This window comes from Electrona antarctica (assembly GCF_951216825.1).
Source record: "Electrona antarctica genome assembly, chromosome: 22".
Taxonomy (NCBI): domain Eukaryota; kingdom Metazoa; phylum Chordata; class Actinopteri; order Myctophiformes; family Myctophidae; genus Electrona; species Electrona antarctica.
In genome coordinates this window covers 17,190,384-17,209,391 of record NC_136805.1, presented here as the reverse complement: position 1 = coordinate 17,209,391, position 19,008 = coordinate 17,190,384, and positions in this window count along the sequence as shown.

The window sequence follows — 19,008 nt, the reverse complement described above, 5'->3', positions numbered from 1 at the left end:
CGCGCGTTGATGCAGTGCAAGGCATGCTGGGTTACAGGTGCATATTGGGAAGCCGATTATTATAATTTTTGTAAGCTGATGTGTGCGTACCGAAGGCACGTGAACCTCTAGTTTTTTACAATCCTGTAAAGACTGCGCTGTTTTTGCTAGCTATACACCAGTCTAATGGCAGTTACGTTGATCTGGAATTTTTCCATGTACACCACTGGTTCTGAATTAATTTTGCACTTGATGAATTTAGCAATTTACCATAAAGTTAAAGTCATTATATATTATATAAAATAAAATGTTTTTGGAAATGAAAAGTTTGCATCCCTATTTTAACAACACAATTCTTTGTCAATATCACCACAATGATTCTTTGTCTGAGACAAAAATCACCTTTGAGGCCCGGTCCACATACAATAATGTAAAACATTAAAAATAAGGCTACATAACCGTGAAAAAAAAAGAGAGGGGCGCTCTTATCATCATACATCATCCCATTCCGGCCAATCACAATTGGCGTCCTCACTTTTGTCCTCACTTTATCAGCTCTCAGCCAATCAAATCATCGCTATGGGGTACACAGACACACAAAGCATGGGCATAGCCTCAAAAAAGGGGGGAAAAAGCTGCCATTTAAGCTTATAATTTAGGTGTGCTCCCCTCAAAACTACATGGCTAGCTGCCACCCTGTGGGTTTTGTATTTACAGCTGAGACAGCAGCTTGCCCTGCTGGGCCAGAGTGGTCCATAGTGTGTGTCAGGCCTCACCCCTACTGGGAATGTAATGAACTCCCATACCAGAGCCATGCCATGCCTGGCCAACTAGACCATGCCAAAACCAAACCATATGGGCTACACTCAAACCATGTGTGTCCATGCACACGAGTATGAGTATTTGAGTATTTATGGTCTTTATAAAATTACATAAAAAAATAAACAATAAACCGTGTAATCTCCATTAAACCCGCGTTTAGCACGATACAATTACAGATTAGATATTCCCCATGACCAACACATTTTGTTTCAAGACTACTTTAATTAAAATATTTTCCATTTTCCAGTGACTTCAAGGTCAAATTAAGTCAATGACTCAAACACAGACATGCTTAAATTATATTTAAGCTGATTGTGAGTTGTGCTCTGCGTGGCTTTATTTAAAGTATAACGCAGTGTAGCTTTAAAGTTGGCATCCATCATAATGGTGCTGGGAGACTTCCACTATACATGGAGGACGCAGCCTGGTTCTCAGCGAGGGCACTGGGCATTGCTAGGCCATTAAAATAAACAGGACATACTCTCTCAGGCTGCAGGCGGTGGCCAGGAGAGACAGGGAGGCTGGGTTGTTTGGAGTGGGGAACGAGCTTCCGAGGAAGAGCCGCCTGCTCTCACATGCCATGTCAACTGGAAGATGATTCCCAATGCAAACAGTCATCGTGTGAAACCAGGGCCTGTGTGTATGCAATGTGTGCCCCTATTAATGCTGTGCGTGTCCGTGTAACTCACTTGTGCGTGTAGCCCACAGAGACTAACCTTTTGTAGTGTCATTTTACAGGGTGACCAAAAATAATCTCCCAGCTCCACATCCTCACCGTGCTGAACTGCCAAACGAGGACCAAGGAGGACTGCCCACGCAGTGTCCTGCCTGCTCCAAAACGTTTCTTCCCAAGGTGCTCGGATTTGCATCTAGGGGATAATTTCCTCCATCCTCTTGGAAAGCAAACAATGCATTGCACACCTGAAAATAACCACAGACAAAACAGAGACACCTATGTTTATCGCAAGGTTTTTTTTAATACGGAAAGAGCACTTCCTTGAGAGGTCACACACGCGATATTTGAACGTTCAACCTTCCTGGACTGATCCTCATTGTTGAAGGAGCTATGACGACTGTATTATACAGTACCATGTGTGGCTCTCTGGAAAGCTTCCTCGAGCAGCACACACAGGCACAAAAGATGATTTGCGAGTAACCTTCGTCGACATGATTGGTAGTACAGTAAGTCAGGGAGGCGGTGTGTGTGTGTGTGTGATGATTTACAGTACATCTCTGTCCTAGGGACTGGTGTGTGTTGGGGATGGAAGGGGTCGGATGGACTGTCACTGCCTGCTTGTTTTAGACGACAGGGAGACATAAATTGATTTCCCACTTCTGCAGCACCCCTGTGGAATTCCTGGCAGCAAGCTTCAGTTCAGTCAGCGCCCCCGACACTCTCTCCACGGAGAGCCCTGCCCTGCTTGTCCTCAACAACGGATGAGCTTCGACAGGGGTGTCTGTGTGTGTGTTAGAAAGAGAGAGAGCTTGTCGGTGTGTAAAAGAAATGGAGAAAGGGGGTCTTTCTTTAGTTCTTTAGTTCGCAAATGAGAAAAGAATGTCTGTGTGCACTTTAATGTTTAATGTATGTGCTTTTTGTGCGTGCCGCCACACACACACACGTCTAACCTCCTTGTTCCTCTCTGTTGCTGTGGTGTGCCGTGGGGACGCCCAGGGGACTGTCCTTCATTCCCCAGGACACGGCACTGTTGCCGGGATGCCTGCTTGTGTATAGGCATAGTCAGGAAATGTCACTGCTGGCATCTGACGAGGGCTAGTGCGCCAACCCAAGCGTGCCTCCTAGCCACCTGCGGCCCAGCCTCCTCCGCTGCAGACACTGGTCCGTTTGTTTGTTCACCAGCCAGTCCCACCATTCCCCACCAAAGTCTGCCTGTCTGGCCTGCCCCGGGCCTATGAAAGATCAATCAGGTGAGCACAATAGTGTTTATAGGGTTGTTTTTGACTGGGGAGCCCTGTGGAAAAGTAGCTAGCATGCAGCTGCACTGGCCGAGCTCAGCTGCCAGCTAACTCTAAAGCTCCCTGCTTTTGTATGTGTGTGTGTGTGTGTGTGTGTGTGTGTGTGTGTGTGTGTGTGTGTGTGTGTGTGTGCATGCATGAGAGCAAAAAAGAAAACACAACTGCAAAGAGCCACATCATATACATAGGCTATACACGTGTGCAGAACTGCAGACACTCTCTCTCACACACACACACGCACGCACGCACGCACACACGCACGCACACGCGCACGCACACACAGTACACACACAGTACACACACACACAGTGTTTAGCTTTCCTTGCCTTCAATAATCCCCTTTAAATTTTACTTTGATCTATTGTGGCTACTCAGTGGGAACAGATTTAGTTGTTGATGTCATGTTAGACTCACAAACATAAGTTGGCACAAACATTGATAGTAGCTTGAGTGCAGCCTGTTTGATATTGGGATATTTTTCCCATGGCACAGTTTCCCAGAATTTCACAGTTACTTACCTCCGAATAGGAGTATCTATGGAAGTTCAATCAACTCCATCTGACATGTTACTGTCACAGAATGCTTCTGTTTTTCAGACTCACTATTTAAATGTTACATTTTTGCTTGCAACATTTTTTGTTAATTTTGTATCCACGGATTCCACGCTAGAATGGAATGAGCTGAAATGCTGAAGCCTTGAAGTACTGTAATAACAAATGGTTTCCCATTAAGTTCAGCAAAACTCCACCACTGCTATTAATGTAGTAGTAGTAGTGCCTTGCAGTATGCAAATGAAATTGAAGTAACTATCCTGTTCTACCTCGAATTTGAAACCCGGGTCTTCTGCAAAAGTGCAATTTCTTTTTTCCTTTTTTTTATACCACCGAGCAAATAATACAGCTTTAAAAAGCATAATACAGGTTTAACAAGCAAATAGCCACACGTGGCTTGTGAGCCTCTGTTTCCTCAGTTAGCTAGTTTTAACCAAGCCATTTTCTCAGGACATATTTTATTTTATTATAAGGTAGTGATTCAGGGCTGGAGCCAGGCTAGGCAATTGCATTATTTGCTTCAAACTGTTTTGTTCATGCAACAATGAAACAAGCCAATCTCAGCCAACTGGTAGATTATTTAGCCACTTTAACCCTATATACACTTCAGGGTCCCCCAGGGCTCTATATTTAATTTGGTCCCTTTCCTTTTACACCTCTTTGGAGAGCTTTGCAGATCGTAGATTGTTCGCCTCAGGATAGGGTGCTGGGGTTCATGTGGTTAAACACGTTTCATTCACACTACACAGTACACACATGCACAAGTACACTTTTAACCCAGCCATTTGCCAGTGGCATATGGGGGAGACCAAAGATTGTGGTGGTGGTGGTGGTGGTGGGGAGGCATTGTTTTGTTCTAAAAGCAGAGTGGCTTTGAGGAGAAGACAGAGGGGAGCCTTGTTGATGTATCTCCCTCTCTCTCTCCCCACACAGTGCTGGTTTTGTGTATACACTCCTATTGTGGCCACAAGCCCTCTCTCACCCACACTGCCATTTATATCCCATTTTCCACTTCATTTCCATGCTAATTTGGGGGGACAAAACAAAATGCCATGTACGTCAGTTGTAGTGATGCAGCTGGATTGTCTGTCTGTACGAGGGGAACTCCAAACTAAAGGATGTCGAACCCCAGGGGCACGGCCTGCATGCCATCAAAGCTCCCTTCACTGAAATCAGAGGTTGTATACATAGATGGTAGGAATGTTTGGCATACGCGAGATGGGGATGTCGAAGATTAATTTAGCTTTGTGGAACACATACAGATAATTCAAACAACACACACATCATTTGAGCTCTTTTTACCTCATTGCTATACTTTTGTGAGTGTGAGTGTGTGTGTGTGTGTGTGTGTGTGTGTGTGTGTGTGTGTGTGGGGGGGGGGGGCGTCATGGTTCTGTGTCGCACTGTTTTCACAAGGGAGCCTGGGCAATTTGATCACAAACTCTTATAGCATAAACTTGAGGCATAAACAATGCCCCCAGACTTGTCCAGTAAAAAAGTCCAGTGGCCGGCCCTGTTTTGGTGGCTCTGTGCAAGCGAGTGGGTGCATGAGTGTTTCCTTTTTTTCTTCTTTTTTCAGTTCTGGGAGACCTGATAGTGTCACTCAACTTGACCGCAGATGTTCCAGAGAAGACGTGGCATGGTGAATCATGCTGGAACCCAGGCTACTAACAAATGACTCGTGTAGTGTTGAAACCAAAGTGCACCATCACATTTGTTGAGAAACTACAGATGTTTTAACGTAGGCCTACAGAGGTTTTCTCATATTGCTCTCCATTTGTCCATTAGTGAAAACACTGATGATAACTGATGGACACCCTCTTTGGTATGGCTGAACATTGTGTCCGATTCACAGAACACAGGTGTTGTTTTAATGCAAAATGTAAACCATCAAAGACATTGGCTGCATAGATCAGATATTCAGTCTGATATCTTTATGTGCCTATCATCATTATTATCTAGCGTGCGCGCGCACACACACACACACACACACACACACACACACACACACACACACACACACACACACACACACACACACACACACACACACACACACACACACACACACACACACACACACACACACACACACACAAAAGCAAAGCAAATAGAAGCAGATAAAAGGTGACCTTTCCCACCTGTAAGAAGCAGCTTATGCTCGGCGTGTTGGAAATGCGTTGGCATGCTGCTCTGGCTTTGAAGTGGGCAGCCAGAAGGGGAACTATGTGAGACTGGCACCCGTGCCATCCTGTGCCATCTGGGCATTCACGGTATGCGCATCGGGCGCCCTTGGTGGTGGTGGGGCAGGTATGCGGGGCTGGCAGCACAGTAGCAATGTGGACGTGGTTTACGGGGGCTATTAAGTTAAGCTCGGCACCCCGGGGGTGGAAATGCCAGAGGGTTTACTGCCATGCTGCTTTAATGAAAGGTGTCCTCTGAGACGCCGCCGCTCTCTATGATATTAACACCACGTCTACGCTAGCATGTTTTGGGTAAATAGTACTCCCATCGCAGTTTTGTAAGCGTTTAATGCATGCATATACATAATCACAGGTGTTGTTTAACTGTGTTGTTGCTTCCATGGTGAAGGCTAATTTATACTCAAGTACGATTTTCAAAGCGCCGCGGCACTTGAAAATCTGTGCTTTTTGGCAAGCAACACCTATGCAAAGGAGCATAAACTAAGCTTAAGTTAGTGAGCAAATGAGTCCTCTTGAAATCTGCCAAAAACAGCAGAACGTTTACGCAAAAGCAGACATCAAATTTGAAAAAGGGATCAACAATCTTCCATAATTGTTCTGCTCATCAGTTGCATTTCCGACTATACAGTATATGTGTCACCACCTCATCATTCAATAATTTAACCAAATGGAATACACATGATGATTTCATCATGTAATTGCATTTCTTGTCTGCCCGAGTAATCTGTACCCTGTTATGAAATCTGTGGTTTTGATAGGTCCATTGGAAAAACATGATTTTCCCCAGACCAGTATAAATTACACCCCAGTAGGCTATATACTGTAAGGTACTTTTACTGTGTGTCCTACAGTGGCGGACAGTAACAGAGTACGTATCAGGCTACTTTACTTTAGTAATTAATATGTCAGTAGTACAGTACTAGGATTATCTATACCAGTAAGACGCCTGAGGGCGAGAAACGACCTATAGGGCGAGGTCGTGTGCACTGGCCATATATGGAGCGTGTCTTGGAGGTACACGGTTTGATGAGGTCAGATAAACATATGGAATGTCAGAACAGGTCAGCTCCATATATAGAGATCTAAGGGTGGCAGTGGGGGCAGTGTCTTGAGTGTACAGGGTTTGATGTGGGCCCAGGTAGGGCCGGACCTTAATTATCGGGCCTGTTGAGAACTCCGCCGGCTGCCTGGCGCGGCTGCACAAATAACTTTGGGGCAGGCCCGTCTAGAGTTTGAATGGACAGGTATCAGTCAAAAGGGAGACATCGAAGAGGAAGGATGGATGGGGAAGGATCAACATCCGATATATGTCAGAACAGGTTCTGACATATATCCATATACTAATATTGATGACATCAGGGATCTCCATATATGGGCTTAATTGCAACAGCAGGTCACACTTTACTATGATATGATCCCTGATTTACTATCATCTCTGATGATGTCACGTGATGTCACGAGACCTGGGCACCATATATGAGGGCTTTCCCCATGTATGGGCATTTTGAGTGATACACTGACTGACTGATTCCATAGTTAACTGCGAGCTTCGGTCACATACTGTATAACTATACCAAATCAAAAATGTTTCAGAGGGCTGTGGACAGTTCAGAAACCCATCATCAAAGGCCAATCCAAGCTAATATAAACTGCAGGCTCTCTTCCTGTAAAGTTAGCATGCTATTAGAAGCCTCATGCTTCCTTCTATGCATGAGGAGTCCAAGCTGCTTCTTTTCACCTGACAGGGGAGAGTTTCCCGGCCGGACGTAGTGCGTGAACACGTTATTCCGACCAGTTCCTTTCCCCTCCATCAGGCGCGCCGGCTGGCCATGGGGAGGTAGTTTAGAGACCAGGATTACTGCATGTTTTTACAAGGGGAATTGTGTTGTTTTCTTTTCAACTTGGCCCCAACCTGGGCATGCATATAACCATGTACCCGAGGGACTGGGAGTGATGTACAGAGTGGGAAGTTGGTTAGATCCCCAAAATATAAATAATCCGCAAAAACCCATATATGGAGTACCCTAATGTGTTCAAATTTCAGACTACATTTGGGCATGACTGACTCCATATATGGGCATAAAAGAGACAATTCCCCTTTAAGCATAGCCAAGTCAGCTGTTGAATTTTCTTCCTTTTCTGAAATGCGAGGGGGGCGGGGGGTCTCAGAGAAAGTAAAACCTTTAAATCTTCCCAGTAGAACATGAAAACATCGATTATACATCTCTATGCTGAAGTTTGTGTTTCTATTAGGCTTTGTGTAGTATAGTGGTATACAATTATTATTCAGTGCATTCATTATATGATTTCAGACATTCACAACATTTTGTAATAAATTGTACAAACAAGCAATGTGTTGATATTAAAAGCGTACTACTCTTATAAAATTATTTTCAAAGTAGGCTACTTAATAAAAATCACACCCGTGTGAACTGACAACTACGCAGTGACGTCACATACTAACCATAGCAACCATGCTCGTTTTTTTGGTTGCTAACCATAGCAACCATGCTCGTTCTTTTGGTACGAACAAACACGGGTACACGGGTACACGGGTACACGGGTACAAAGCCAGTTGTTGGAGTGGTTTGCACCACTCAAAAATGAGACAGAGCAACAAAATGAGACTGAGCAACCTTCATTTGTACGTGACTCAAGTCAACCACTGGTCCCCAAAATAACGTATTATAAATGAGATCAGAACTACCAATATAACAATATTTCATCACATCACCATGTAGCCCTGTAAGTAAATCCGTTTTAGTGGCTGCTTAACATCCCAGTTTGTTTGCTGTGGGTGTTAAACTCTTATATTCCATGCACTGAAGCCCACAATCTGATGTAAATCTCCCCTTGTGCCGTTAAAATCGGATGAATAATACCAACCTAGAGTACTTTGGTCGTATATAGTGGGGCGGGTATCGTGCGGACACCTTTCTCCACAGATGTTTCATATAGCCACCACGCTCTCGGGTTTCCTCAATGCGTCCATTGAGAGCGCACAAGTGCCGTACGGCATGACATAATAAAAACAATATTCCATTGAGAAAACCAGGGGCCCCTATGACGGGCACTACCAAGCAAGCGACCACTCCCTGCTAATGGCATGGCATGTTTATGCTACTCAGGTATAGTTGCACTGATGTCAGCCCTCTCCCCGGCCCTAACATCGGGGGATGAAGTCAGTGCTGCTTGGGCAAGTGAGATCATTTTTCCATTGACTGGAGAGTGGGGCAGTGTAAGGGACACCTCGTTTGGCAATCAGGGAGATGCTGCTTGCCTGACTACATGCCTGTCTATCAGCCTGCTTGTGTCCAGCTGCCTGTCTGACCATCTGTCAGCTTGTATTCTTTCCTTTTCCCTGCTGTTCACCTGTCTGTCTGACGGTCTACCGACCTTTCTCAAAGGCTGTTTGTCTGTCCATATGCTTATACCTGCCTGTCTGTCCCCAGGCAACTGGGAATATGTGCACCACCGCACGCACGCACGCACGCACGCACGCACGCACGCACGCCTCCCAGGAATGTATACACACAATCAGCATGTGTGCACACAAGCACCACACACGGACCACACGCAGCCATTAAGCACATGCAGTGCACTGCACACACGCACACACGCACGCACATACACCAATGTACATGTATACACATACATTTCCCAAATCTCGTCTGTGTTACATCATATTGTCCAGGGGCAGTGTTAGTCATCCTCATGTGGTTTACTGGATCAACTCCCCATCTCTGCTACTCTGTGGGGGCAATCACACACACACACACACACACACACACACACACACACACACACACACACACACACACACACACACACACACACACACACACACACACACACACACACACACACACACACACAAATCAATCTCTCTCTCACACACACACACACACACACACGCGTGCGCACGCATGCACCACCACCACCACCACTACCCATCTCAGCATGACATCAGCTCGTCCTGGGTTACTCGGCCTCCCGAGTGTCCTGATGGCAGAGATAAGGCAGGAAAGTCACTGATTAGCCGGGAATCTCGTTACACAGGGAGCAACGGATCCCTCCTCCCCTCCCTCCCTCCCTCCCTCCCTCTCTCTCCTCCACCTCTCTTTTCCTCTCCTCCTCCACCACCTCCACTGAGTGACACCAAAAACACACAATTGGCTCTGGTGGCCAGAGTGAGCAGGTAAGTAAAAAAAAAAAGAAGAAAAAGCACTTGCGTGCGTCATGTATGACCTTGGACTGACAATTAAAATCCAGCCGATGCAGCAATTTCCGTTGGAAACTGAACCGGGCAATTTATATAGTGGGAAATAAACAGTTGTGAACCCAGAATTGTATAATACCATTTTCAATTCACATGGTGGCCATCTTGCTTTATGGGTCTTATAAGATTATTTTCTAATTCTGTTTGGTAAGCAGGGAACATAAACGGGGGCTGAGTGGTTAGTGAGCCCGCCCCGCCTGGGGAGCCAGAGGCCCTGGTTGCCCCAGGTTCGGTTCCAACTTCCAGGCCAGGCCAGCAATGAGTCCATGTGTGTCCCTGAGAAAGACTCTTAAACCCAAATTGCTCCCCGAGTGCTGTAGAAAGAGGGCAGTATTATGCATGTCTTAAGTACCAGGTCTTATTACTTAATTTAAGACCTGGAGGCGTGATCAATGCCATTTGGCTATTCTGAGTGGCCAAACAGCATTGACCACGCCTCCAGGTCTTAAGTTAAGTCATAAGACCTGGTACTTAAGACACGCATAATACTGCGTTCCTAACTTCCTAGTAGTTATAGAATGGGTAAATAAATAAATGGCCAAATATACATTGACAAAAACACCCCAAAAATATTGATTATGGAACATAGTGGATAGGGCTGACCCCCATTTGCCTATACGGAGCCCAATATAGGGAGCTGAAGGCACATTTAGTTTAGTTTGTAAACACCTGGTATATTCTACAGTAGCATTAATGTTAGATCCATGGTCTTGCCATAAAACATCTTACCCCAAGGCGCTTACGTCACTAACAGTCAAGCCACCATGACAAAATTATGTTAAACCCTGTAAAATTACTTTTACAGTCAAGGTGACTTCAGCTCTCTATTGCACTAGTGGTGATGTCCCAACCTTTCCCGCTAGTGTCGTGGGGCGTTGTTGTTCTGCTCCTGCGTTGTGTCCATTGTCTAGGAGACAAGAGGAGGGAGTGCATGCTTGAGGGAGCCCCCTTTAAGACTCAATCAGGCCTTTTGGAGGGTCCGCTGACCCAGAAAATGGGTTTCCACAGCCAGAGGAAATGATAGCCAGTAATCACCTTACTGGCAACACTATAGAAGGAATGCGTGCGTGCATGCGTGCGTGCGTGCGTGCGTGCGTGCGTGCGTGCGTGCGTGCGTGCGTGCATGCCTGCCTGCCTGTGGAGGTGGGGTGGCGGGGTGTAGGTGGTTAGCTATACACATAGTGTTAGCATAGATTAAACAGAATATAATTAAATTACGCCAAAACACAAAACTGGGTGACATAAATCAGAATGACCTTCTGTGGGATTGCAAACATCCTAGCATAGCCACTCTGATTTGGCTTAAACAATTTGATGGGATCTTTTACAAATTTATATTGCAATTGTTTTTCTTCATTTACTACTTGGCATTTACACCAAGGCCTATAGACAAAGTCTAACTTTTCAAGAGTGATTCAAGATCTACTATATTGTCATGTGGATGACAGATAGATTTGGACATATTAGATTAGATTAGATTATGGTAAATGGAATTTCAAAATGCCATACTTTTTCCAGACTCTAATTTCGGGCCTGTGGGTCGCTTCCTTAACCTGACTCCGCCAGATGGGGCAGCAGAGAGTACACTGGGTTCCCCCCTCCTGCTCCCATCTGGGAACTCTCAGGCAGACTTGATGCTCCGGCCACAAAACGGCCTGGCCAATCAGCAGCAGCTAGAGGCGGGATCAAGGCATACACAGTGCTGCCTTGATCCCTGCCTCTAGCTGCCGCTGATTGGCCAGGCCGTTTTGTGGCCTGGCATCAAGTCTGAAGAGAAAGCTCACTTGGTCACTCAGTCATCCGTGCCGTCGCAGGGTGAGATCAAAAGCCAATCCAAACAATCTTAGTCATATCCATTTTAGTGTGTCGTGACTGAGCTTGTAGAAGCCCCCGGTATCACCTCATATTTAATAAATCAATAACTGGAACCCTTGGCCAATAAGGGACCATCATTCTTGATGATTATGTACGATGATTAGAGCGCCCCTCACTTCACACAGGTGTGATTTTGTTTAAAGTATATAGCCTACAAATAATTACTCATGTTTTTCTTTACTTTACCAACTATTTGTTTTTCTTTACTTTCTCACCTTCATATAACTATATTATTATTACTTTCTTTCAATATTAGCCTTCATTTGGGGCCATGCATGTCAGGAACAATGCGAGTCGTTCCATTTATAGCCCGGCCAATCAATTAAGCCAAAGGTCGGGTTAGCCAATCAGGGACTTATAATGGCTTAGCGGCACAAGCGTGACGTGACCCTCCACCAATCAAAGAAGCCGACGGTTTGGGTTGGCCTGATGGCCATTCGGGAAAGCCGATGCGTACAATTTCTCAAACACACAGAGATGTTTTGCCTCGTTCTCAGACCTGCGGGACGACAGATATAGATAATTGTGATTTTACAGTTCTCAGAAACGGTTGGGTCCGTCCGTGTCCTTCAGCTCTGCACACGACAGGATTATACGAGTTATGCAAGGGACAAATTCAGTTATCGCACGTCGCACACACATACACACACACACACACACACACACACAGTATTTATTTTCCCATGCACCTCTCTACAACACTCATTCTTCCTTACCCCTCAACTCATGTACTTTATCCTTACACAAAACAGATCCACAGACGACGCCATAGCCACAACATTACACACTGCTGTCTCCCACCTAGAGAGAAGAGGAACTCCTGACAACTCTTTCTAACTCAACTCAGCATTCAACATCTTAGACAAACTCAGACAGACTCAACCCCAGACTGTGCAGCTAGATCCTGGATTTTCTGTCAGAGCGACGCCAGGTGGTGAGAATGGGCTCCAACACCTCTCTCCCTCAACACAGGAGCCCCCCGGGGCTGTGGTCTGAGTTAGAGACGGACACGGGAGTGGATTTTCACTCCCGTCCCATTCCAACTCCCACAGACGAAATCCCATCCCATCCCAATCCAGAGTAAAAATAAATCCCATCCCGTCCCACTCCTGGTAGAATGACTCCCTATCCCATCCCGCTCCAAATCAAAATACTCCCACTCTTATCCCACTCCTGTTGTTTTTTTGTTATGTTTTAATTAATAAATTAGTCATTAGGAAAGGCAATGGATTTTGTGTGTTTTGTTTTTAATTACTGTGTTTCATGCAGTTATAATTCAAAAGATATGGCACCAGGAACAGTTAATCTGTGGTTAAATATAATGAGGCTAAATTATGTAATTCCCGCTCCTGCCCGCTCCCGTTGACTTTTCATTCCCATCCCGTCCCAATCCGGGAATTCATACAAATTTGAATCCCATCCCGCGGGAATCCTGCCGGAATCGGGAATCCCGAAAAAATGTCAGCCTCTAGTCTGAGTCCTCACCTCTACTCCATGCATCTGCATCTTAGTGGTCAAGTTCGCTGTCAACATGACAGTGATAGGCCAGATCACTTACGACAATGAAACAGCCAAGAGAGGGAATGAGAACCTGACACAAATGTACCAAGAGAACACCCTGGTCCCTGTTACTCGGTGTCGCCAAGAACAAAGAGCTTATCGCGGACTAGCCGGACAGAGAGTACACCCCAATGGGTGGGGTGACCCCATCTACATGGATGGCGCCGTAGTGGAAAGGGTCAGCGACTTCAAATTCCTCTGTGTACTCACTGTGAACTCACCTGGGACGTACACACTGGCTATGTGGTGTGGTGAACTGATTATGTTTGGCATATTAACGCATACTGACCAGTGTATGACCAATGTACATACTTTGGTCTATGACGAGTGTGCATGCATACCGTGTCATTTTCTTTCCTAAAATTGCTGCTATATTCTTTATTATTTCTATCTTTATTGTCCACGCCAGGCCGAAAGCGTGGCCAAGACTATGTTTTGCCCCCTGTCCGTCCATCCGTCTGTGAACAGTTCATCTCTGGCACCGTTGGACCGATCATTGTGAAACTGTGCACACACTCCTTGAAGGCCAGAGCAGAACCTCAGCCCCAAACAATTCACATCTGGCTGTTATAGTGCCACCAGGAGGCCAATTTTTCATATAACGCCTACAGATTTTGTCCAAGCATCACGCAAGTACACATTATTTCTATAGTCATGTGATAAAGACAGATCTGTGAGATTTTTCATATTCCATCCCGATTGGCCAAGATTGGCTTCCAAAGTTTAGTGGCCCGTTTTGAACAAAATCATGAACACTATTGCTGTGAAACTTTGCACACGCCAAGGATGAAATGCCACCCTTTTCACATTGTCTTGTTATAGCACCACCAGGAGGCAGATATTTGCAAAACCAATATTTGATGTTACTCCTACAGATTTTGTCCAAAACTAACGCAAATTGGTACACAATATCTCTATATTATCTCTAATCTGTTATGTTCATATTCCATCCTGATTGGCTAAGATTGAATCTGATTCTACTACCTGGCCTGGTGGACAGGAGCATTTTTTAAGTGGTGCAAACCACTTCCTTAAGTGACTCAAGGACTGTCTAAAGAGGACGAGACGCGAAGACCGTACGGGCGACGCCATGTTGCTTATGGTGCTCCATGGAAGGAAAGAAACATGCGCAGTTGAGACCAAGGAAGCTGAACACGGAAGTGTTGGCTGCATATAGCCCATTGCGCATGTTTATTTCCTTCCATGGAGCACCATAAGCAACATGGCGTCGCCCGTACGGTCTTCGCGTCTCATCCTCTTTAGACAGTCCTTGAAGTGACTATGTGTGTGGGTAGCTGGCTGGCTGGCTGCCTGGGTATGAGCACGAAAACAGCATGGTTGTTTTTCACCACCTGTGCGCAACCTAACACACACACAAACACACACGCACATATTAACTGTATATATGGTGATTTCAGGTGTGCCAGTACAGTACAGTACAGTAGAGGGTACAGTAGAGGGACCCCCACACGGTAACTCTGTCTTTTTTCAACCGTTTCGGACGCGGGGCGGCTCGCCGGAATCGGGCCGGCACCCTGGGTGCGTTCCTGTGGGGCTGGACCCACTTCTTGTTATCGTTTATTATTGCTGCCTCAAAATAAATGTACTCCATACGCCACAGGGTCAGGACACCCAGCCTCATTATTTATTTAATCAGAATTCAGATATGAAAAGAAGCTTCTAAAGTAGGCATGGTTAACCGTTGTAATGGGGAGAGGGGGCGGAGTGGTCCGTGCATATCATTATATTCTGTATCGACGCCACAGGGACTCGGGAGGAAATGCGATTCCAAAAACCAAAATTAAAACTAGCTGTTGCAGGTGTAAAAAGAATACAGATTCTGCATATTTCAGTCAGATAACTCACGAATAGATTGAACAAATGTTTATCATAGAATGAGAATACGAGTGTGTGCATATATAACATTTTATCTTGGCGTTCGGCTCTGCTACATTTTTCTCCCTGTTCGGCACAATTATACAACCATCATTAACCATTAAGAGCAGGGAGATAGATATACAATATACCCCCATGGGGAACAGAAATAGAGCCCACTGGTGCTGTGGTGGCGGTGGGAGCAAACAGTGCATAATAACACCAGGAACATAGCATATGCAGAGGAAGGAACACTGGAAGAATCCAGACTTAAGTGAGCTTAAATGAGCTTAAATAACCCGCCCAATTGGTCAGCTGATTGCCACGTCAGCGAATGACATGCGATAACACTAAATGAGCCCCTCGAGTATATCTGACTGAACTAACTCTGCAAGCTACGTATCATAAGTCGTTTACAAAAAAGCCAAACAAATTTACAAACATTTTTTTTCCTCCAGTGCTCGGCTCGCCCTGTTTGGGTATGACTGCTGGATTGTTCTGTTCGAAACACCGGAGCTCAGACTTTGCTCAGAATTGTATTGAAAGGATAACCCCTTGAGATGCAGCAACTCATTTTAGAGGGGGTCCCATACACAGGGAAAAACATTACATACAGTACAGTGCAGTTACACAAATAGACAGTGCACAATAGACAATACAGACATGTACAGATACAGTTAGCTTGCTCATCCTCTCCCACCCACTCCCCCATCCCCCCAACTCTCTCTAGACAAACAAATGACAGTACAGTACAGTGACTTGGACAGGGGTCAGAAGTAAACAGCAGAACGAGCAGTGTTAGTAGCATGAACAAGTTCTTTTGAGGTGAATACAGGGAAGTCCTGAAGCGGCCAGGAGAGGCCACAGATCTGAGAGAAAGAGGAAGATTGTTCCAGTCAAATGGAGCTTTGTAATGGAATGACCTGCGTCCAGATTCAGAGAATATTCTTCTGGGAACAGCAAAGTAGGGATGTTGAGTATTTCTAAGTGGGTATGGGGATGTATAACCAGTGAATGTTTCAGGTATGGAGGACAGTTGAAGTGCACACATTTAAAGAGGAATTGGTACCAGTGAAGTTGTAGGCTGCAGCCAGTCGACTCAACTGTATAAGGAAGTGGTGTGGTGTGTTCTGTATGGGCACCTCAGTACAAATCGGCATAGTGAGTTATGTAATATATTAAGATTAAGGTTAAGGTTTGAGAATGGTTTCTGTGGTGTTTTGCTCGGCGTAATCTACAATGGGAAGTAGTACTTAAAATGAGAAACAATCGAGGGGTATAATGAGCACAAACTGCCGTAGGTTTTCTTTAAGGTGAGATCAATGTGGGGTTTGAAAGAAAGGTAGTAGTAGCTGGTAGTAGGTTGTGCTCCTGGAGCACAAGCACAACCTACTACCAGCGTGTCGCTGTTGTTTCAGCATGACTTTGATACTATATAACACTACATTTGAATAAACTACTACATTACATTTGACTTGAAAACACTGCTAGATGAGCGAGAGAAGTGTGTGTGTGTACTGTTCACTGTTCAGAAAACAGCTTGAAGCGGGTGGCGGTGGGGTCTGTCTGCTCAGCGTAGCCTGTCTTTCGTCAAAAATGAAAGAACAGGGAAACAAACCACGAACCCATAATACAAATCTATATGAAACAAACATAAATATGAATTAGATATGCGTACGTCACGGCCCAGAAAACAAACACATGTAGCTATTATGTAATGAGTGACACCAAATATTTATTTTCCAGTTCCACCCAGAAACCTGAAAATACACATAATGATGCTTGCTGATGATGAATGATAAATAATGCACCTTTTGAAGAATGTAACATTACAAATAAGATATTTGCAAATTGTGACTTGTTAAGCAATTTTCATGTTCAAATAATGTACAAATAAGTATTGCTTACAGTTGTGCTATACAGTACATGTTTTGATCTTATTTTGTTTTACACAAAAGTTTGTCAATGTTTTATGACTAAACAGTAAAATAAATTCTTCCATCAGTCTCATGTGCCCCCTGTAGTGCCTCCATGTAACCCCATTTGAGAAACAAGATGCTAGCCTTTCCCAAAAATAGCCTACAAGATCACACACAGCACTTGTAGATGGGCTATTTTCACAGAATATTTGCGCCCAGAATAGGAACTCTAGGGTTCAAGAGGGGATAATCAAATGGCTTAACCTGAGGGCTACATTAGGAAAATGGCAAGGGACCAGGTACCAGTTGATAAAATTGCGGTCGTAATGGTGACACTGTATACATGTATTTTGACAAATGCTGCCCATTGCTGCAAATGCAAATTGTCATGTGAGTCTGGTGACTTGCAGCTCTTCGATAGTGGATATTAATGTAATAGTAATGTTATTAAATATAATTAAAGATAATATATTTGTTATCTTATATAAAAATAATATAAAAATAATACATTTTTGAGCGGTGCCTCCGCTCCATTACGGAGCTATGTCCGTCCATCCGTATGTCCGTATATGTATGTCTCTGTCTGTATGTCCGAGCACGGAAAGCTGCAACACTGTAACTCTGTCACATAAAAACAAGCACACAGTCCACGATGAGCCGTGACCAGCTCTAAGTTTGTGCATGAATATTTGACAGACCGACTGTCAAGAGCATCTACTGTGTCAACATTAAAGACAATATAAAAGATAAATAGATAAAACAGAAGAACATCATATTATTTTAGTAGTTGTTGGGCACAATGACACTGTGAACACAACGTTCCACAAAACTAATACGTTCACAAAAACTTCAACAGGTTAATTATTGTTTCTAGCGATTTTCTATAGGTCTACTCGTCGTGTATGTGAAACAGTGAAAGTTTGTGCGTGCGTGCGTGCGTGCGTGTTGTGTGTGTGTGTGGGGTTACTAGTTTCGTCATGGTGGCTTTTCTTAACTAAGTATTTTCCCACACATTCCTGTCATAATGCTCATCATGCAAGGAAGTTCTCCAGAGCCAAGAGCAGGTGTATCATATATCTCCTCTGTTTCATTCTCATGGAAGGTGTGGTTCAGCTAAGGATGAAACAGAGTACACACATCCCCCCCTAGCCACTTGTACACAAGCGTCCCTATTCTGAGGTGAACCTTCGGCAAAAATAGCACATCTACAAGAATACAAAGTGACGCAAACTTATAGATTGGCTATTTTCGGGGGAACAGATTTGGTTTAGAGTGGGAAAAGGAGTGGACCTAGAATAGAGCCCTAAATGGCTAATGAAAAACACTTTGCGTCATGGTAAACTGGATTCATCTGTGCGGGAACAAACTAACAAAGTAGCTCAGATTAAATTAACACTTTTACATTACAGTATAGAAGGAGTGGTGGAGGTGGGAGGCAAGGAGGCCTATATTGTACAGATGTAAATCTCTCTTTAAATAGGATAAGTGGTGATCAGAAGCTTTATTGTCACATCACATAATTACAAAGTAAGAGTGGGTGATTTTTTTTAAAGAAGAAGAAGAATGGGGGAGGGAGATCAAGACAAGAAAGAAAAAAGTCACAATATTATCTATACATTTGTAACTACTTGTCATACAACAAATAGAAAGAATAGCCAGTCTACGGTCAGCTTTTTTTCTTTTTGAAATTTTAGAAAATGTGAAATGTTTTGGAAATTATAGAAATTTGCTTAAAATAGGGATGCCACTTTAACCCTGGCATTTTGGGCATGTCATTACTGGTAAAAAATTATATAAAAAATTGTAAAAATTATAATAAAAATAATAATGTGTACAATTTGAGACATTTATCAAAAATAGCTCACAACACAGTGTGTTGTATTTTTGAAATAATTTGGATATCTGTGTGTGGTTTATGTGTGTTATTAGCTATGTGTGTTATTAGCTCTATATGACAAATACAAAGGCGT